Below are 22,695 nucleotides of genomic sequence, written 5' to 3'. Positions count from 1 at the left end.
CCCAGATCACAAGGGGTTCCATGATCTTTTATAAAATGTTCACAAATGCAAGACAGAGAGAATATATTTGATTGTGAGAGTGGAGAGTCCCTAGTTAGAGGTTAGTTGGCAATTTCTGATTCGTAAAAGTGTCCACTTTCATTTTATTACTTACGATGGGAACCAAAAGCATTGGAGCCATCCAGTCTAATAGCCTCCAATGACAACATTTTTATCATAACATATTCTAGCTAAATTATTGAAATGTAAAGGCAGAAAGCAGGTGTAATAAAATGGGGAGGGTGGAGCTTGAAGGGAACTGGAGAGTACATTCCCTGTCTAAAGTGATTTTTAAAATATATTTTTTTAAAGGATGGTGACTCAAATGAAACCATTAGATCTACTGGTCTCCACCAGAGGTCCAGAAGGATAAAGAACAGCATTTTCCCAGTAAGTGCCTACAGGGGCCAGCCAGGTGGTGTGGGTACTTGCAGCAGGCCGGGAAAGCAAAAGGGAAAGCAAAGCTGCAGTTCCAGCTGCAGAAGGGAAAGGCCAGGCAAAATAAGCCTCTGGGCAGGAAACAGCTAGAGAGTTGACAGTTACAAAGTTCCTTTTGAGGGACAGGGTGGAGTCAGCTGTTTTGCCTTTTCAGGCACTAAAAGGAGGTCCCTAGAGAAAGGAAAAACAATGTAACAGGAAAGAACAAAGTCTTCTGCAGAGCCTGGGGGCAAAGTCCAGAGCAGAGAGCCCATGGCCTCCCAGCTCCGGGGGCTGTTTGCTCAGGCAGGCTCCTCTCTCCCGGGCAGTTCTTTAGGGCTGTGTTTGGTGGGTGGTGCCCTTAGTCTGACAGTGAAGGAGTTAATTTTGTGTCATTTATGCCTCCGGGAGACACACTGCCCTCTAAGCCTGCTTCCAACAAGACACAAGTTGCCCCAGGAACTCCCCTAGACATTGCAGACAACCCAATGCAACCTTCCTCCCGGGACAGGTGGGATCTTAAGGGGTTTTCTGATCAGCCAATGCAAGAGGATCAGGAGCTTGCTGTCTGCAGGACTAACTGGGTTCTCTGGGACACACCCTGTTGGGGACAGAGGAGCATCGACTCCCATGTTACACGTATGCAATACGGAAATCCAGTTGAGGAAGTTCCCTTAAACTCATTAGCTCTCCTTTAATACACATATTTAATCCTCACAAGAACCCTTTTAAGTACACACTACTGTTAGCTCCATTTTACTGATGGAGAAACCAAGTTTTAGAGAAGCTAAACGACATGGCCAAGGTCTCACAGCTACAAAGTGGTTTGGCTGTGATTAGAACCCAGACCGCCTCGCACTCTGGGAGGCCGAGGCGGGTGGATCGTTTGAGCTCAGGAGTTCGAGATCAGCCTGAGCAAGAGCGAGACCCCACCTCTACTAAAAATAGAAAGAAGTTAGCTGGACAACTAAAAATATATAGAAAAAATTAGCCAGCATGGTGGCTTATGCCTGTAGTCCCAGCTACTCGGGAGGCTGAGGCAGGAGGATTGCTTGAGCCCAGGAGTTTGAGGTTGCTGTGAGCTAGGCTGATGCCACTGCACTCTAGCCCAGGCAACAGAGCAAGACTCTGTCTCAAAAAAAAAAAAAGAACGCAGACGGTTTGGATCAAGCGTCTGTTAAAGTGTGCTTATAGCATTAGATTCCAAGTATGTGCCAACCAAACTTTCTGAACACACTGAGAACTTCAAATTCAGAATCTAGATCCTGTAACCCCATTTGAGATAGCATTAAACCCCAATTTTAAAGTACACTTCAAGTTACTTACGGAGCTCTATATATTGGTTACTTGTGCCAGGAACCAGGAACTAGGTTGAATGCAATCCTCTGACTTCTAAGGTCTGCAGAGGAGCTGCCCTTATTGGCTTTCAAATGGCCCCACCCCCCAGAGTCTGGTAAGAATCATCCCAGGGATCTCTGGGAAATGTAGTTGCAGGACCTCAGATTGCTCCCCTGCCCTCTCATTCAAATCTTTTCATTGAAAAGTGCACAGAGTTCTGCTATGTGATGCTCCCCATGCCCCAGGCTGGGCAGGGTGTACCCTCGTATGTCACATAGTTCCTGCTTCCTGAGAGCCTGATGCCAGACTTCCTAGCTGTGACGAGGAAGGTGACAGCTTGGAAGGGGTTCAGGAAAAGCAGATCCAATAACCTAGAGGAGGCAGAAGAGGAAGGTGGAAGGTTTTAATCACATTCCCAGTTTATGGCACACTTTTTTCATCAAGTCCTATGAGGCCTCTCTTTTCTTATTTTCCTTCCTTTCCTCCCTCATCCTCAGCTGCATTCGCCACTCCACCCAAGGCATCGTGATGGGTGTGTGAAGTAAGTCCTTGCATAGGGTCTGAGTGTGACATAGGTCATATGGTTTCGTTTCTGCTTGTGTTTTTTATTTAATGATATTGGTCTATAACTCTTGCTATGTCTATGCATTTTCCTCTACACTGTATATATTTTATGTTTGTCATTGACACATAAAAATTGTACATATTGAGCAAATTTGGGATTTTGAGATGAGAAGGTCTACCATATTTCCTCCTTTGTGGGCTAAGTCAACTCTTTCCTTCCTCCTCAAACTGTTTGTGCTTGTCCTTGTTCTTCTGATTTGGCCTCATGGACAAGTGTCTGAGGTTTCGGTAACGGATTTTGGCACAGCTGGGTGGGCCCATTGGCTTTCAGGTAGAGTGGCACCCTGCAGAAGAGGGAGGGCACAGCTCCGGGACAAGCCATGGGAAAAGGACATCACCGTTTTGGGCAAGAAAGAAATAGATTTCCAGCAGCTGCCAGGGATCAACTTCGCTCTGGGAAGTCCCATCTCTTTCTTTCCAGATGAATGAAGCTTTGACCAACATGATTGGGAGGGGAAGCAAACAGATTTGGGAAGTGTCACAACAGCCACGGCCATTTGTGAGTAAAGCCCCCTGCGATGCCAAGACCGTGTTCCCACCCATTTTGGGGGTGTTTTCAGACCTCCCTGCTGGTATAGCGGTGCTGTTTGCAGGAGGAAATGCCGCGGTTTAGTGGGGCAGGGACCTGGATCTGCTCTTTTGCGGTTCCCAGGGAATGGGGGAGACTGAGCCGCTGTTTGGGGAAGGTTTGAACCTTCCAGCCCTATGTATGGCAGGGCATTTGGGGCACTGTGGAGGTGCAATATGGGTGGCTCTGTTCCCTTTGGTTTTCCCATTTGTTTGATAGGCCTGGCATTGTGTGTTGAGAATTCTCTGTATTGTCTATATTTGTTTGTCAAGTTTTACTGCGACATAGGAAAGTTCCGTCTAAAAGTCCCTTGGGAAAATTTTGGCTAAATGGTAAACTTACAGCTGTGAACCTTCATCTAAGGAAAAGGGTTTAGTCAACCTCTCATTTTCCCTAGAGCAGCGCATATTGGGTGCAGCTTCCACGTCTCTCCGTCCCTCCTAAAGGAGTTGTCTCCGATCGTGTGCCTTCTCCCAATCCTGCAGATCTAACCTGGCTGCTGAGACACATGCTGGTTGCAGAGATCCATGCCACCTGCTTAGATCTGCACCATCGACTGAGATGCTTGCCACTGCTAAGGGGCCATGGTTGGCATTGGGGGGCTATGCCAGCCACTGGGGACTGCAATGGCAGCTGCAGTCTGCACTGACAGCTGTGATCAGCACCAGCAACTGCAGTCAGTGCTGGAAGCTGCAGCCCATGCTGGATACCAGGTGCCGCATGGCTGCCTAGGCTGTGCAGGATCCCGGGGGTCCCGTTGATGGCAGGGAGACTCACCAAGTACTGGAAGCTGTGGGGCTGCTGGAGTCATGAAGGTTGCTGGGCACCGTGTGGCTGTGGGAGTCCACACTGGCTATTGGAGGGCCTGCCAGATGGTGAGAGACACACATTCCGACTCTCTGTTATTAGCTGTCCATAGGTGTTCAAACTGTGCTGGATCCTTTAGCCTTCTGAGTGAGGCAAGAGAGGAGCATTTCTCTCAGACGGGGCCCTAAAATGTGGGGATGATGGATGCATCCCTTTCTCTCCTTTCTCCATGGAAGAAATTGTGGGCTAAGAGGATCCTTTTCAGAGGTTATCTGTGCCAGTTCGAGGGAGGAGGAAATGTGGGCAAAGTGAAACTGCTGTTCCTTCCATTTCAACGTGGTCATTCTTGGTTCTGTGCTCTTTTGGGATGCTGCAACCTCCTTACTGGATTCTGGGGTTCTCGGAAAGCTGGAATTATGCGGCAAGAAGGGAGGTGGATGTCCCTATTCACGGACAGCCTGAAGAGATGAGAACCCGATCAAGAAAGGAGTATGTTGGTCCAGGGACATAAGAAAACCATGTTTCTGGACAGTATGGGAAGAAATAAAGGTCTACATCAGAGCCTGGAATGGAGACAGGAACATGAGATTAGCCAAGGGGACATCCGTTTCCTATCTCAGATTCTATCACTCCTCCACCTTGTCAGGCTCGTAGGTCCGCCACACGCTTTTGTGCATCTTTCTTCTGCTTTTTAAAAATACTGTTTCTCTATTCCCTCTCTTACAAGTCTTGAAATTTTTCTCACTTAAGATCCAGTGTGCACGTTGTTTCTGTGACTCTCATAATGAAGCTGCTGTCTTTTCTGACTCTCAGAGTCTTTTTTATATTCTTTTACTGTAGAAGCAACCACACTTTGGTGTAATTATTAACAAGTTTTTCCATCATTAGATATTGCAAGTTTTATGTCAAGTTTTGTCAATATCTACCTGTGGGACCTGGGCCAAGTTCTGCTGCCTCACTGATTCTCAGCTTTCTCTGTAAGATGCTAAAGACAAACTAATTGATCCCGAAGGGCCCTTCCAGTCTTACAGTTCTAGTTTTTACTTCCATGGTCCCTTGAGCTATAGCAAAACAGACTGTGCAGTTTTAATGGCTAGTTTTATGTCTCGTACCATAATCTGCTCTCTGTGGGAGACAGGCCCAAAGGGAAGACCAGAGGCCAGAAATCTGAGGGATTCAGCTGGGGACGGAGAAATTGCTCTTGATGCCTCCAGTGGCACAAATAGAAAGCCATTCAAATTACAAAATGCCACATATACTTTCTGGTTGCCAGCTACCCCACGCTGTGCTTCATTATATTGTTGGTAAAATGTATGCACCTCAACTGAGACACCGACAAATGCCTTTCTAAAAATTTACCTATTCCTCAATTCAATTTACGCTGGAACTATTATTTCCCATGGCACTTACTTTCCTTCTTCAAGTTATCTCCTTTACTTTTGGCTTAAAATTTCATCTCACTTGGGTCAATATTTAGCCAGATTCGCAACAATTTGACTCTGTATGTTGAAGTGTTAACTCTCTCTTTGGGCGATTTTTCTCTTCTCCTTTTCCTCTTCCTCCATAAAGTGGCATTTGGGAGAAGTAGAAAACGTACATTTAATATCACAGGTGATCACGGAGGGTGTGTGGTCAGTATGTGTCCTGCTATCGGCCTCTGCTCCGATGTCTGACCTTGTAAGATCTTTGAGCACAGGCTCTTTACGTCAGCATCCACTGGTATCTGGACATCCGGTGCTAGCATCTCCTGAAATATGGGTGGTCCTTCCTGGCATCTGCTCATGGTGACCGTGGATCTTGACATTGCCTGAAGTTCTAAGAGTCCTGCATCTTACTTACAGCCTTGACATTCTAACCCCAGGCATTTCCCAGTTGACTGTGTTTTTCAGTCACATTTTAGTTCCATCTTGCAATTAGCTTACTCTCAACTGTTTATTTGACTCGACACTTGAGGGTGGAGCCTTAAGATGGCACCCTGAGGTCCACCCAAATGGGTACCTTCATCAGCTAGCCACTCTGCCTCCTTTGGCACCATGTTGGGTCACAATGACATACTGCAGAGAAACGTGGCACCAACTTTGTTGTTCTAAAGTCTCCTCTCAACCAAATTTACAAGGTGCCCCAAAAGCCACCGTATATAGGGAAAATGGGAAATAGTACCTAAATGTACATTTACAAAATATTCACTATAAAATTTTACAAAATTTTTCCTTTGTATAGAGACTTCTGGGACACCCTGTATTTAGGTGTGTCTATTTTGTCATTACATTCTTCCCCTTCTTAGAAAACATTTTTCCTTTCCCTTTCCCAGGGCTAAAAGCCTCAGTCTCATGTTCTAGTTTTAATGGTTTGAGGATTGCTGGGAGCTGAGGGGGAGGAGAATCTCTAAGGGACCCAGAAGGAAAAGAGTGAGGTATATTTCAAATTTTATTACGCTACCATATTTAGAGAACATGTCTGCTAAGGTGAAATCATCTTCCTTTTATGTCCTTAATTCCCACATTACCCTCAGTTCTCTTCAAGCTGTACAAGGTTGCAAACTCGAGCACATTTGAGTTTGCCTCTCGAAAAAGGTCACTGAAATAAAGAGAGACGGGGATTAGGGCTGTCACTCACTCCTGTCAGAATTCCCAGTACGCACATATGGAGCCTACATTCCAGGGGAGATAGTGGGAGTATTCAGCTTTGAGTTTCAATCAACTCAGAAAATTAGTCAGTTTGTTCATCATTCAGATTCAAGGAAATTGGGTTCAAGTGTCTTCCCTTTTTAAGCCCAGAATGACAAGCTGCCTCTGGCTTCTCACCTTTCCTCTCAGCAATCTGCGGGCTTAGCTAAAATTGGTTTCTTCAAAGTGAAAAGAAAAAAGAAACCTTGGATGAGGCTGTTAGAATATTGATCCTCAACTTTAGGGGATAAATAAGGATAGAGGTAAAATCCTACTGAAGTGCAACAACTCTCCCCCAGGTAATTCAGACTGTTTTTAGAGAAATGTATTTTTTTTCAAATTCATGTTTTTCATTTGTAGAAGATGGAGATAATACAGAACTATGTTTAGTGTCTGATGTCATAAGATTAAAGAGAACAAAAGAGCAACCTATTTTACACGTATCTTCATCTCCAAGCCCTTGGTTCAGTTATGGCTAAAACATCGGACAATGGTTTTGAGCTTCTTGGCATCCAAACACACGTCCCATCTGGAGGGAATTTCAAGATGAAAACGCAGGTCCAACATTCTACACCGGAAGCTGAAGGCTAGGCAGATAGATATTACATCTTGAAGAATGGGAAGGTGGACATGAGACCTAGGATCAGCCAATCTGATGCTACACTAAGGACTTTGAATCCTGAGGATGGACACAAAGAACAGGGGTGTCTTCCTGTGACGGCTGTAGTGGATCCAGGGTGGCAGAGTTTGGCTGGGGGTAGGGGGCGGTGCAGTCTAGCAATGGTGGTAGTGACTGTCCAGTGACACCTGAGCAAGCTCTTTTTATGGGATGATCTTTGCTAAACCCTATCTCTTTGCATTCTTGCCTTGCTACCAAACCTTCTTACCAATTTAAAAATGTTTGGATATCCTTATGATAAGGCACTTCTTAGTTTAAATAAGCAGAGTTGATTCTGGTGGTGGCAGCTAAGAAACCTGGCTGGCGCAGGGGAAATAAGCCCAAAGTGAAATCCACCTCTTAGCCCCTTTTCCTCTTTGAGGGACCTGGTGCCTGCACTCAGCAACCTGGCATCCCAGCGATTCAGACGTATAACTGACACATGCTTAGCTCTTTGAAACATGTCTTAAGAGGTACATTGACAAACTGGTGTTCAGCTATGGGAAGTTGTTGGGGATTTTGGAGGGTCTGCAAACCAGATAGGCTGAAGTAACTAGGAATATTATAGACGAGATTTCTGTCTATGGCACACAGCACACAATTTTTCCCCTACTGTCTTGCAACTCTCACGCTTTCTATTTTCCAAGGTCTTCAATCTGCTGGATGCTAGAGAGAAACTGACACCATGAAACAATGCATGCTAAGGGACTAAGAGATATCAGCTTCCCTGTGGTCCCTTCTGGGAAGTATTTATATTTTGAATAAGACAGCAACATTATGAATATATACGGATTCCGTGCAATGCTGGGAATTCTGTCCGCATGGTGGGTGAGCACGGAGGCTTTCTTCATGCTCTTTGGACCTATCCACCGTATCCATTTCTAGGGTCTAGGCTCTCCGTGAGTCTGTTTCTGTGGATAGTCTAAACATTTTGATGAGTTTTTCTAGCAGGTATCTGGAAAACTGAAAGGTAATTACTTCTTGATGGCTAAACAAAGGAAATAAGCTGCTGTTTATCTCAGTGCTCTTCTCTCCTTTCTTGCCAAAAATGCAAACAGCCCACAGTCAGGTACTGTTACCAGAAAAAGCATTTGTTATTCTGAAGTGTTTGTTTGTCCCTGGATTTAAAACAAGCACTATCACTTTAAACTGTTGCCCTTTTTTTTTTTTTTTGTAGAAGTGGTATTTAAGAACATTTATACATACTCCTTCCTCATTGTCTGGCTCTCCTGGGTACATGGCACTTACAGCCTGGCCACAGACACCAAGTAAAGACATTTGTCCAGGTATTACATGGGGGTATTTTGTTTAATTGTTGTGCTTAGTTCTAGTCATCAGTAAGCAAGGGTTACACTTACAAAATTAGAACAGTTAGTAAGACCTGATCCTGTCCCTTGTCAATTTAGTTCTAACCTCTCCCCAGGAGGTTATCAGAAGAAAAGATAATTATATAACTGAGATAAAATGTTTCTGATCTCTGCAGTACCAGGATATTGTCTTCTTTGTCTAAGGTGGTTTAAAATTGTGTTTAGGAGGAATACAGAATTAGGAAGTGTTACAGCTAAAAGAGACTTTAGTTAAGGGTCCTGTACTCTCAATCCTTAATTTACCATTTATAATCACCTAGGCCCCAAATGATGGAGGACGTAATATGAACAGCATTGAATAATTCCAGCGAGTCTCTCGACTATTAGTCCAGTGTCTACAAACTATATCAAGCAGCCAGGTCCATCATATTGTTTATATATGCTTACTCCGATGTTTATATAAGCAGCTATGTATATACAAGTGGATAAATACACATATTGAAAGGAGAAAGATAAGCAAGGCCTATTCACATTCACAAGAAGACACGAGACAGGCACCTTCAGGACCCAACAATTCAGTATTAAAATATGTTTAAAACTCATCGTCATCTGGAAAGCATCAGAATGACTTCATAAGGCATCATTCAAAGACCTATTACCTTTCCAAGTCTACATGATTTCCAAGGTCATATGATACTTGAGTTAAAAAAAGATTTATTGCTACGGGGAAGCAGAATAATAGGTCCAACAAATCTGTAGGAATGAACTGTGCTGTAGATGGGAATTAATTCCCCTGATTTTCAAATCACTAGATAAGGCTTCATTTCTTACCATATCTACTGCCATCTAGTGTTGTGCTGAGTTGGTTGCAGCTGCATGTCTAGGAAATCCCCAATGGAGAGCGGGGTGTTAAACACATATATATCCATGAAACGACATTGGAATCATCAGCTTGCCATTCTTCAGATTCTATACATGTGTGCACACTAGATGAGAGGTATTATTGTTCTGTTTGCCTCTCTCTGTTTTGCAAATAACATCTGATGGAAGGATTTAGAGAAATGGGCGGTGATGTGCCTTGGTTTTTGTTTTTGTTTTTGCTGACGAAGAATTTCCTTCTGAATACATTTCATGCTTAGTTTTCCAGTATGTGATGATCCTGGGTCATGCATGCTATCCTTCTTTCTCCCAAAACTCCCATTGTGATTTCCGTGGCCTTGTTCATCCAAACATGAGTCCTTTTCATTCTATTATCTCCTTGGTGAAGGAACAAGAAATCATTGAAATACAGAACTGGAAAGAATTTAGTATCATGGTGCCCAGTTTCCCTGATACTTTTTCCTCTGGTGGAGTCAGAGGATCAGAAAGGTTGTGGCTTTCCCAGACGTCATAGCTGATAAGACCAAGATCAGAATAAGAAATTTAAGCCTGAAGAAAGAAATCTTTTCATCAGTTGGTCTGACTGATGAGAAAACCCAGACCCAGAAAATATGTGTGTTATCCCGGTTCCTTCCTCACACCCCTCCCTAGTGTGCCACACTGCTGCCTTCATCACACAAGAACATGAGAGAGGGAACAATAATATTTCTCACTTCTGAATACAAGACAAATGACAACATTGGAATGGGTAAGTTATGGCACACTGAAATCTATGCAGTGTTTTAGTGTTTCAGGGTTTTCATATCCTCTCAAGGGCTTGCAGCTAATTAGAATAGTCTTCTCTGTGAGTACATGCACATCTCATTTTATTGTGCGTTTCACTTTATTGCACTTCAGACATATTGTGTGTTTTCACAAATCAAAAGTTGTGGCATCCCTGTGTCAAGCAAGTCTATTGGTGCCAGTTTTCCAACAGCATGCCCTTCATGTCTCTGTGCCAGCATTTTTTAGCAATAAAGTATTTTCAAATTAAGGTAGGCATTTTTTTAGACATAATGCTATTGCACACTTGGACTACAGTATGGTGTAAATATAACTTTTATATACTCTGGGAAACCAAAAACATGTGTGTGACTTTAGTGTGATATTCACTTTATTGTAGTGGTCTAGAAATAAACCTGCACTATCTCTGAGGTGTGACTGCACAGAGTAATTGATTTCTCATCGCTTGTTAAGTTTTGTCACATACTGGATGCACTTAGCTTGTTCCTGGCTTTTGTTTGAAAGCCTTTAGGATCACCAATTAGCAAGCTTTTAAAGGTTATCAAGAAAGAACTTCTGTCAATTATCCCACACAAAATTTTTCCAGTACCTTTTAACCAGTTATGTGTAGTAATTTTACTTCAACCAAAAAACGAAAAAAAGGAATAAAAGAAAAAAGAAAAGAAACAACAACAAAAAAGGCTGACACTATGCTACTATTTTCCTGAATTTTGTTTTTGTTTGTTCTTCTCTTTTGCACCAGATCTTGAAGGATGCTAGGAGTCACTGCCTGCTTTTTTTTTTTTTTTTTTTAAAAAAAGTTCCCTCACCTCCTCTGTGCTACTCTCCTTCCTGTTACTGGGTCAAGTGCATAATTACTAGGTGGTTTCTGATTTACACATGGAAGCCTGTATGTCTGTGAGCTCTCACTTTGCCCTTTCATTTGCCTGAACTTCAAAACTTAGAATTCATTAGTTACTCTACTTGATCTGGTAACAGCTTTAAAAACAGAAGGCTAGAAAAGTGGTTTTCCAGAAAAATGCCAATGCTTCCATGCCAGCATAGGGTGGGAAGGACTCCCTGGCTCGGAGAGGAGAGAAGGTATACAGCAGCATTGCTAAGCAACAAGTCACTAGATGGCAGCTGCTCTTCACTATTTAAAGAACCAGAGTGATTATTTTATATTAGAAAGGGGATTTTTTTTTTTTTTTGCCTCCAGTTTAGTATATATACATACTGTTTCTGAGAAAGGCACTATGGCACCTAACGCTTGATGGGCAGGGGAAAAAAATGAAACTGTCAGTGTTATTATAATGCGTCTACCATTTTTTTTTCCTTTCAACTATTGGTCAGTGTGGCTTTATTTTCAGATGCTCTGGTTAATGTAACACTTTTATTAACCAGCTGTTTGCCTTTTCAACTCTACAAAAGTTATCCATTTTCAAAGGATTAGAAGATACACAATAAAACTGTGTTAGATATAATGTTTTCTTTTTTAGGAGATTCTTGAAGATCTTGCCATATGTTTTTGAATCATGAGTTTGAACTTTCACACCCAAGAAAGAGACTCTGTGCTAGACTATGAGAATACTGTGAAATCTCTATTGATAAACTTGCCTATAACCATAGCTCATTTATGTAGGCACTGAGTCCTCACTTGTATGCTAAACATTAGGGGCATACAGAAAGGAACCAAACCTTCTCATTATTCACAAACTACTTGGGCTGTCAAACCTTTTAACCAACTAACTCTTTTACCAGTTACAGTGAGCCAAATGTTCTCATAAGGGAACAGACATGTAGATCACAGAGGAAAAAATAATAGAAACTGGAGGGCATCTTAGAGGAGGTGACATGTAAGATTGTGTCTATTTACGAATGATATAAATAGTGGCAGTGGCATCTTCTGGGTGGCTAGGCAATAGAACACATAGGGTAATATAGAGAAAGAAGGAAAATTATAAATAAATAAAAAATAAGTAAGATAGAAAATTTAAAATATTCATTGTCCCCACTGGACCATAGACTCTAAAGGAAGTGAACAGATATGTCATCCTTAAAAAGTTCAAAACCTACTTTTTGCCAATCTTTTCAATAAAGTCAAATGAAAAATATAAAAAAGATGAAAATCAAAAAAGGTGTTTTGATCATTTGCGTGTGAGCTTCTGTGAGTTATGATTAAATGAAATGAGGTGCAGGAGACGACATCTGACTTCATTGTTCCATTATTATCTTGAAGGAATATTCTTCCCTCCTGCAATCACCCTAAAACTCCCCCCCAATAAAAGATATCATTTAGGTTGCTTTATTGCCACAAATTTTTCCTTATGCATATCTATAATATCTAAAACATCTCTTTTGATCTACGTGCTCCTGCTTTTTGTCTGCTTGCTTCTGCCTCTCAGGCTAAGTAAAATCTGCCTTTTTGTAAAGACCTGCTGGGCTCGTTGCTATTTGTAGACAGAAGTATCTCCCTTAGAATAGGGTAGGAGACCTTGAACAGGGACAACTTGGCTGGAAGTTCCTGGTCCTCAACCTGGGGAAAAGGGAAAGACTGGGCTTGCAAGTTGCACTGAGAAACTCTTCATAACTCTGAATTATTTGAGTGACCTTTCGAGAACTGAAATCAAACCTCAGTTGCAAAAATTAAACACTCCCTTTTCCATCTAAAAAAAGCAATGTGCATTCTGGAGATACTCGTTGCCTGGCAACAAAATGCATACTTCCTTCTCCTTCAGGGAACTGCCAAAAAAGACATAAAATGCTAGGAAGAAAATTGGCCATAAAAGAGAGTCAATAAAATAAATCTGGTGATTCTTAGAGTAGGAGGAGAACAGATTTACAAAATTTGCATGTCTTTGTGTGTGTGTGTGTGTGTGTGTGTGTGTGTGTGTCTCTGTGCCTGTGTGCACATGGGATGGGTAGACAAGGAAAGCATGAGATAGAAAGAAACAGAATAGTCCATAGTAATCACTTACTTGTTCATTCATTCATTCTATTGTGGAATGCACAGGAATAGGCAGGTATAATAGGGGGGTTCCTGCTTTAGGGAACAGTAGTGTTAATCATCCCCTAAGAGCACTGATTGGTAGGCTGTGCAATCCATCAAAGGGGGGAAGAAAAAGAACACTAACAATAAAGGAAAAATATCACCCCTTGTGTTTTTATTGTTTAGGAAACTGAGGCTTGGAGAGGTTTACCCACTTGCAGAAAGTCACATAACTAATAATCAGAACTGGTTTATTCTCTCTCTTATTTAAAGAGAACTTTTAATTTTCAAATAGTCACATGCACATCTCTGCACCTCTCTACACCTCCCTTCTCCCTTGGAGAGAACAAGATTCTTTTAACTGTATCCCATATACATTTTGTCATTGTGGTAAAATATACATAACATACGATTTACCATCTTAACTGTTTTTAGGCATAAGGTTCGGAGACACTATGAACATTCACATTGTTACATAACCATCAACACAATCCATCTACAGAATTTTTGCCTCTTCCCAAACTGAAACTCTTTACCTATTAAATAGTAACTCCCCATTCTACCCAGCCCTCAACCCCTGGTAACCACTATTCTTTTGTCTGCCTCTATAAATTTGACTACTTTAGGTACCTTATAGAAGTGGAATCATACAATATTTGTCCCTTTGTGACTTGCTTATTTCGCTTAGAGTAATGTCTTCAAGATCTATCCATGTCAAAATTTCCTTTCATTGTGTCCAGGTACCACATTTTATTTATCCATTCATCTATCAATGGACACTTAGGTTGTTTCCACCCCTTGGCTATTGTGAATAGTGCCGTTATAAACATGGGGTGAAAACCACTCTTCAAGATTCTGCTTTTGAGTCTTTTGTATATATACCCAGAAGTGGAATTGCTGGGTCATATGGTAATTTTTTTTTAATTTTATTTTTCCTTAGAAACTGCCATACTGTTTTTCACAGAGACTTTACCATTTTGCATCCCCCTTTATAGTGTTGACTACACAGGGTTGAAATTTCTCTACATCCTCATAAACATTTGTTATTTTCTGGTTTTTGGTAGTAGCCATCCTAATGAGTATGAGGTTATATCTCATTATGGTTTCGATTTGCATTTCCCTAATGATTTTTTTGTGTGCTTATGGAGAATCTGTATATCATCTGCAAAAATAAATATTCAAGTCTTTTGCTCATTTTTGAATTGTTATTTGTTGTTTTCAGGAGTTCTTTGTACATTCTGGATATGTCTATAATCAGATATATGATTTGTAAATATTACTCACATTGCACAGATTGTCTTTTCATTTGTTTCTAGTGTCCTTTGAGGAACAAAAGTTTTTAATTTTCTTGAGTTCAAGTTGTCTTATTTTCTCTTGTTGCATGTGCCTTTGGTGTCATATCCAAGAAATCATTGTCAAGTTCAATGTTGTGAAGCTTTGCTTATGTTTCCTCCTAAGAGTTTCATAGTTTTAGCTCTTATGTTTAGGTTTTTGATCCACTTTGAGTTAATTTTTGCATATTGTGTAGGTTAAGGGCCCAACTTTATTCTTTTGCATGTGGATACTGACTGACTTTTCCTAGCACCATTTTTGAAAAGACTTTTTTCCACTAAATGGTCTTCACATTTTGTCAAATATTATTTGATCATATATGTGAAGGTTTACTTTTGGGCTCTACTCTGTTCCCGTCTATAGGTCTTTATATCTATTTGTATCCGTATGTCTGCTTTATGTCTATGTCACACTATTTTGATTACTGCAGGTTTGTAATATAATTTGAAATCAGGACATTTCAACTTTGTTTTTATGTTTCAAGATTATTTTGGCTGTTTGACATCCCTTATGAATTTAAGTTGGATTTTTCTATTTCAGCCACAAAATGCCAGTGGGATTTGTTAAGTGTTTTTTTTCCTTTTTTTATTGACATATAACAGATATACATGGTTATATGTGATACTATGATACATTCATAAAATGTGTAGTGATCAAATCAGGGTAATTGGTATATTCATCATCTTAAACATTTCTCTTCTCTATGCTGGGAACATTCCAATTATTTTCTAGCTATTTTAAAATATTCTCATCTAGCTATTTTCTCTTCTAGCTACTTTGAAATACACAATAGATTATTGTTAACTATAGTCATCCTACTGATCTGTCAAACACTAGGTCTTATTTCTTCTATGTAACTGTATTTCTGTACCCATTAATCAATTTCTCTCATCTCCTTCTCTACTCTACTCTTCCTGGCCTCTGATAACAGCAAATCTATACTCTATATTCATGAGATTCACATATTAGCTCCCACATATGAGTGAGAATATGTGATTTTGTCTTTCTGTGTCAGACCTATTTCACTTAACAAAATGACCTCCAGTTCCATTCATGTTGCTGCAAATGACAGGATTTCATTCTTTTCTATGGCTGAGTAATATTTCCCCAATGGCAAATCCACAGCACAGCCACCACTGCCCCCACCTGAGGATTCTGCTGGCAGCTTGAGGACCACCCTGCCCCTGCCTATTATAGCCAATCCCTGAATGCACTACCAGGGGGCATAAGGACAAGACCACTGGCCTGGTCCTGTCCCCCCAGTACCTGAGCATGCCATCTAAAAGCCTGGAGATCATCCAACCCAGTTTACCACTGTTGACATGTGAACGTTACTCCCAGGGTCTGAGACTGGGGAAAGCCAACCTGCTAATACAACCACAGCTGGCACCCACCCACACATGCCACCTGTGGACCAGGGGCTTCTGCATGGCAAAGGAAACAATTAACAGAGTCAACAGACAACCTGCAGAATGGCAGAAAATATTTTCAAACCATTTATCCTACGAGAAACTAAGATCCAGAATATCCAAGGAACTCAAACAACAATAAAAAACAAATGATCCCATTATAAAGTGGAATAAGGACATGAATAGATATTGCTCAAAAGAAGACATGCACATGGCAAACAGATACATGAAAAAATGTTCAGCATCACTAATCATAGGGAAATGCAAATCAAAACCACAAAGAGATATCATCTTACCCCAGTTAGAATGGCTATTACTAAAAAGATAAAAAAGAATCAGATGCTGGCAAGAATGCAAAGAAAAGGGAACCCTTATACACTATTGGTGGGAATTTAAATTAGTACAACCACCATAGAAAAGAGTATAGAGATTCCTCAAAAAACCCAAAAATACAACTACCATACAATACAGGAAATCCCACTCCTAGACATTTATCCAAACAAAAAGAAATTTGAATATCAAAGGGGTAACTTCACAAAACATGTTTATATCAGCACTATTCACAATAGCAAAGATAAGGAGTCAACCTAAGTGTCTGTCAACGGACAAATGGATAAAGAAAATATGGTGTGTGTATATATACGTAATGGAATACTATTTGGCCATAAAAAATGAAAACCTGTCATTTTCAGGAACATGGATGGAACTGGAAGTCATCATGTTAAGTGAAATAAACCAGGAACAAAAAGTCGGATACTGCATGTTCTTACTCGTATGTAGTAGCTAAAAGGAGGTAGAGAATAGAATAGATACCAGAGGGTGGAAGGATGTGTGGGTGGGAGAGGAGATAAAGAGAGAGTGGTTAGTGGGAATAAACATACAGTTAGATACAAGAAACAAGCCCTAATATTCCATAGCAGAGTAGGGTGACTATAGTTAGCAACAATGTATTGTATAAATGTAGCTAGAAGAGAAGTGAAATGTTACCAACATATAGAAATGATAAATACTCACAGTGATGGGTACCCCAAACACCCTGCCTTGATTATTACATAGTCTGTGCGTGTTACCAATACATGTCCTCCGTAAGTATGCAAAATATTTTGTGTCAATAAAAAATGCTACAGTTTCTAGAACAGAAATAAAATCTACACACACATGTAGTTCATGAGTAATGAGTTGGAGAAAGTTGGGATTAAAAGGCACAGCGATGCTCTATTGCCCAATACCCACTCCTTTACAAACTAAGATCCAAATAAAGAAAGTGACTTGCCCATGGTGAAACAGCTAGTTACTGGCAGAGCCAGGGCTAGAACCTGTTCTGCTAGTTACTAATTGAGAGATTTACTACATAAAACATCGAGTATATGCCTAACCTTCTGATATATATAATGGTTTACAACAGATTTCACATTCATCTACAAAGATTTAATTTTCTTTAAAGATACAGATCATTTTAATTCGCTTATCTAATTGCACTTATTGGGGTTCTACTATATGTAGAATTATATATAGAGTTATCCTACAACTATAAGGGAGATTAAAAAGTAGTATGTCACAGTCCCAGCCTGGGATGTTGACACATGCCTAGCAGAAATAACGCTAGAATATTGACCCTTGAGCAATTCAGGGGTTAGGAGCACTGATCCTTTGTGCAGTCACAAATTCATATATAACTTTTGACTCACCCAAAACTTAACTACTGATATCCTTCTACTGGCCAGAACAATAACCTGAATAGTTAATTAACACATATGTTGTATATGTATTATATTCTGTATTCTTACAATAAAAAGCTAGAGAAAAGATTATTAAGAAAATTAAGGAAAAGAAAATATATTCACTATTAATTAGAAGTAGATCCTCATAAAGGTCTTTATCCTTACCATCTTCATGTTGAGTAGGCTGAGGAGGAGAAGGAAGAGGAGAGGTTGGTCTTGCTGTCTCAGAGGTGGCGAGGTGGAAGAAAATTCATGTATAAGTGAACCTGTGCATTTCAAACCCATGTTGTTCAAGGGTCAACTGTATAATAATTCAAAGGCACAGCTAGCACTGTTATATATCTTTTACACCTTTGTATTTAGAGCATACAACAAAGCAACAGAGTGCTGAACACAGTGTTTTACAGAAATAACGCTATCTTCATTCATGCACCTAGCACTATTACAAATATTATACACACAATGTATTCCATAGAAATTATTCTATACTAGTTAATTGAGCCACATATGAATATTAAAAGTATCAATTATGTATTTCTATTTCCTGTGTAATAGCATGGAGCAGAGAGAGCACTATGTATGATTTAACAGAAATAATATTGCATATGTTCATTACACAATTAGCTCTTGCTATAGTTTGGATATTTTTCCCCTCCAAACCTCCTGTTGAAATTTGATCCCCAATGTGGAGGTGGGTCTTAATGGCAGGTGTTTGGGTCATGGGAGTGGATCCCTCATGAATAGATTAATGTCTTCCCTAGGGGGGTGGTGAGTGAGTTCTCATTCTACTAGTTCCCCTAAGAGCCCAAGAGTCTGGCACCTCCTCCTCTCTCTTTTGCTTCCTCTGTCACCATGTGATCTCTAGCTCACCTTGGCTTTCTTCCATGAGTGGAAGAAGCCTGCGGCCCTCAACAGAAGCTGAGCAGATACTGGCACCATGTTCTTTATACAGCCTGAAGAATTGTGAGCCAATAACCTCTTTTCGTCATCAACTATCCAGCCTCAGGCATTCCTTTCTAGCAACACTAAATGGACTAAGACAGCTCTCAGAGAAACATAATTAACAAGTGTCTCCTTAGAGATATTATATAATTCATCTCAGGATGCTACAAATACTGTTTTATAGAGATGACAGTGTTTTATAGATATATTGATCCATTCACACAACTAGCACTCTGAGAAACATCTTTGATCCATAAAACTTTATGGAGTGTATAACATTCAGCAATAGTGCTGAACAATGAGTTTTACAGAAATTACACATTGATTTATGTACATACATAGCAGTCTTAGCAACATCTTTTACATGTGTCGTAAAGAATGCGTAACATGTAGCATAGAGTGTTGAACTCAGTTTAATTCCAAGAAATAAAACTAAACTAATTCATCCACAGAAGTTGAAATCTTAGAAACTCCTTTACACATGTGTCTTTAGAGAGTGTCTAACACGAAGCACAGAGAGCTGAGCAGAATGTTTCATTAAATAACACTATACTGACACATGCATGCAACTGGCACTCTAAGAAACAACTTTCACACATATCTTTCGAGAGTATATACTGGGCAGAGGAGTGCTGAATGCATGATGCAATGAAATAAAATTCTACTGATTCAGCCACACAATCACACTCTTCAAAATATTTTTACACATGTATCTGCAGAGAATGTATGAAGGGCAGCATAAAGTACTAAACACAGTGTTTCACAGTAATAGCACTGTACTAATTCATTCATCTCATGGTTCTTTTTTTTTTTTTTTTGAGACAGAGTCTCGCTCTGTTGCCCGATCTAGAGTGAGTGCCGTGGCATCAGCCTAGCTCACAGCAACCTCAAACTCCTGGGGTTAAGCGATCCTCCTGCCTCAGCCTCCCAAGTAGCTGGGACTACAGGCATGACCACCATGCTCAGCTAATTTTTTCTATACATATATATTTTTTTTAGTTGGACAGATAATTTCTTTCTATTTTTGGTAGAGACGGGGTCTCACTCTTGCTCAGGCTGGTCTCAAACTCCTGACCTCGAGCGATCCACCCGCCTCGGCCTCCCAGAGTGCTAGGATTACAGGTGTGAGCCACCGCGCCCAGCCATCTCATGGTTCTTAACGAACATCTATTATACATGTGTCCTAGGAAGATATATAACATGAAGCACATATTACTGAACACACTATCTCACAGATATAAAACTGTCCTGTTTCATTTTGACAAGTATTTTGAAAAATATCTTTTACACATGGCTGTTTAGAGAATGTATAGCCTGCAGCACAGAGTGGTGAACACAGTGTTTCCAAGATATGTCACAATACCAGTTTGTTCACACAACTCGTGCTCTTTGCAATATCACTATACGTGTGTCTTTGCACACCATGCAGCACAGCGCTGAACAGTGCTTCACGCTAAAAAATTATCATGATTCGTCCATACAGCAAGCATTCGTATAAACATCATCTATGCACATCGCTTTAGAGTGTATAATAGGCACAACAGACTGGGGAACACAGTGTGTTATGGGCTAAATTGTGTCCCCCTCAAAATTTGTATGCTGAAATCCCAATCCCTAACACGTCAGAGATAAGCTTGTAAAGAGGTGATTAAGTTAAAATGATGTCAGTGGGCTGGAACCCTAATCTAACTGGTGTCCTTAGCGAAGAAGAAGAGACACCAAGGCTGCACCTGCACAGAGGAAAGGCCATGTGAGGATACCGTGAGAAGGCAGCCATACGCAAGCCAACGAGAGAGGACTCAGGAGAGTCAACACTTGGACTTCTAGCCTTCAGATCTGTGAGAAAATTAATTTCCATTCTGTAAGCCTTCCAGTATATGGTATTTTGTTATGGCAGCCCTAGAAAATAAAACCACAATGTTCCAGAGAAATAATATTACACTAATTAATTCTAGCAAATAGCACTCTTAAAAACATGTTTATACATATGTCTTTAGAAAGTGTGTAACATGTGGCAGAGAGTACTGAACACAGTGCTTCACATATATAACTGTCTTGATTCGTTCATGCAGCCAGCACCTTTAGAAACATTTTTTACATGTGGCTTTTTACAGAACGTATAAATGCAGCACAGAACAGAGAACGCAGGGTTAGACAGAAAGAACAGTATCCCGACTCATCCGGGAAAAGCAGCCCTTAGAATCATCTTTCCCCCTTATGCCTTTTGAGAAAATATAATGTGCAGCACAGACTGCTGAACAAAATGCTTCACAGAAAATTCTCTATCCCGATGCATTAACGCAAACACGGTACTTCAAAAAATCTTTTACACATGTCTCAATAGATACTGGATAACCCATAGCACAGATTGCTGAACACAGTGTTTCACATAAAAAACACTATTGTGATTTATTCATACAACAAGCATTCCTACAAACATATTTTACACCTGTCTCTTTGGAGAGTATCAGCATGCTGCATAGACTCGTGAACCCAAGGTTAGACAGAAAGAACAGTAACCTAATTTATTCAAGTAAGAAGAGCTATTAAAATCATACTCACACTACCTCAGTAGGGAGACTATAACACGTAGGACAGAGTGGTGAACAATGTGTGTCACAGAAATAACACAATAACCCTATCCTGACTCATTCATGAAACTACCACTCAGAAATATCTTTTATACGTGATTTTTATAGAGTGTACAGCAGGTAACACTTAACAGTGTTTCACAAAAATAACACTATCCTGATTCCTCCACAGGGCAAGCATTCTTACATACATCTTTTATACATGTCTTTTTAGAGAATGAATAACATGCAGCTCAGAGTGCTGTTAACAGTGATTCTAGGAAGTGACACTAATCTAATTCACTGAGGCAAGCGGACCTCTTATAATCCTCTTTTACATGTCTTTACACAGTGCACAGCATGAAGTACAAACTGGTGAATACAGTATTTCACAGAAATAACACTATCCTGATTTATTCCAGCCAATCAGAAATTCTTAGGTACCTCTCAAATCCTTGTGTTTTTCCAAAGTGCTGCCTCGGTTTGTGGTGGCTCTGACAAGAGTAAGATTTGCCACACCCTTTTGTACCCCAAGACAGGTCGAATAGAATCCAAACCCTCTAGATGTACCTGGAAAGGTTGGCTGTTAAATGTATACTTCAGTTCCTTCTCTCCTCCGGGTAAATCTGAGAATAGGCATTTATCTCCAACTCTCTGCACGAAGCCAGGTAGAGGATCTGTGGCAGTACCTGTACTTTCACTCAGACTGCAGTCTCTGATCCTAGGGAGATAGCTGCTGGAGGGGTCCCGTGTTCACTGTGTCTAGGGAGACACCCAGGGATAGGTGGATAATAAGGCAGTCTCTTGGGTGGGAGCTTTAGAAGTTGTGGCACTCAATGCATGGACAAACTCCTTCCAGGAAGACTCAGTAGACATCCATGGAGACAGGGGAGAAGATTAAAGAAGCACTGAACTCCTGTGCAGGCTGCTGGAGGTCTATTATTTATCTGCCCCACTAACTACCTGAAGGCAGGCCATCAAGTACCACTAGAAGAATATGCAAGACACCCCTTCTGAAAAAAAACTGGGAACTATACATTTTAGCCCTTTCTCTGTCCTGCTCCCAGGAGGTATACCTAGATCCTGGAAGTACCTGTGTGCCTGTTTAAGACTTCTTAGTATTGTTTGCTAGGGAGACTGGCATATATTTAGCCTCTTCTTCCAAAGCTAAAAGGTTTAAGATGCAGTTATTTTATTGGTGGGGCAAACTGGAAGAGAAGAATCAGGAAGTGCTGAACTCTCTTCAGACTGTATTTGCTAGCCCTATTAACTCCCTGATGCAGGCTAGTTAAAAGTTCATCTGCCCACAGCAGCAGTTGGTGGAGTACCCTGGCAAACTCCTTCCAGGGAGATACTAAGGGCTTTGAGTTTTAGCTCCTTCTCTGTTCTTATCTCAAGGGATAAAAGCCCTGGAAATACTTGTATGCTTGTATAAAACTTCCACCTTGTTCTATGGTCTATGCAGACTTGTGTAGGCTAATCCCTTTTGTTCTCAGAGCTCAGTGAATTAGGAGCCAAACCATGGGGAACCTTAAAGTTCGAGTTCTATCCATGTGGTCCAGGCACTTCTTTCCTCAGGGTCAACCTGGGTGTGGGGATTCCTTCCCAATTGTACGGGGTTTGTGCCAGAGTGTGCCTTACCTTTTCCTACCCATTTGATGTCTCTC

The 22,695-nt window shown here is 40.7% G+C and overlaps 1 protein-coding gene across 3 annotated transcripts in view; it reads right to left on the bottom strand.

Moving 5' to 3' along the window:
• Positions 1–22,695, bottom strand: part of LOC123626489 (arylamine N-acetyltransferase 1) — a 39,914-nt gene that overhangs the window by 5,052 nt on the left and 12,167 nt on the right. For 2 of the 3 annotated variants that reach the window (XM_045535464.1, XM_045535466.1), the window contains exon 1: positions 1,783–1,851. The exons of the other annotated variant lie outside the window; for it this stretch is intronic. The gene's annotated coding sequence lies outside the window, so the exon portion shown is untranslated. Of the gene's footprint in view, positions 1–1,782; positions 1,852–22,695 lie in introns of those variants that run through there. 3 annotated transcript variants of the gene reach the window in all.

This window comes from Lemur catta, chromosome 22, assembly GCF_020740605.2.
Source record: "Lemur catta isolate mLemCat1 chromosome 22, mLemCat1.pri, whole genome shotgun sequence".
In the NCBI taxonomy this organism is placed as follows: Eukaryota; Metazoa; Chordata; class Mammalia; order Primates; family Lemuridae; genus Lemur; species Lemur catta.
This window is presented reverse-complemented; position numbering and strand designations above follow the sequence as displayed.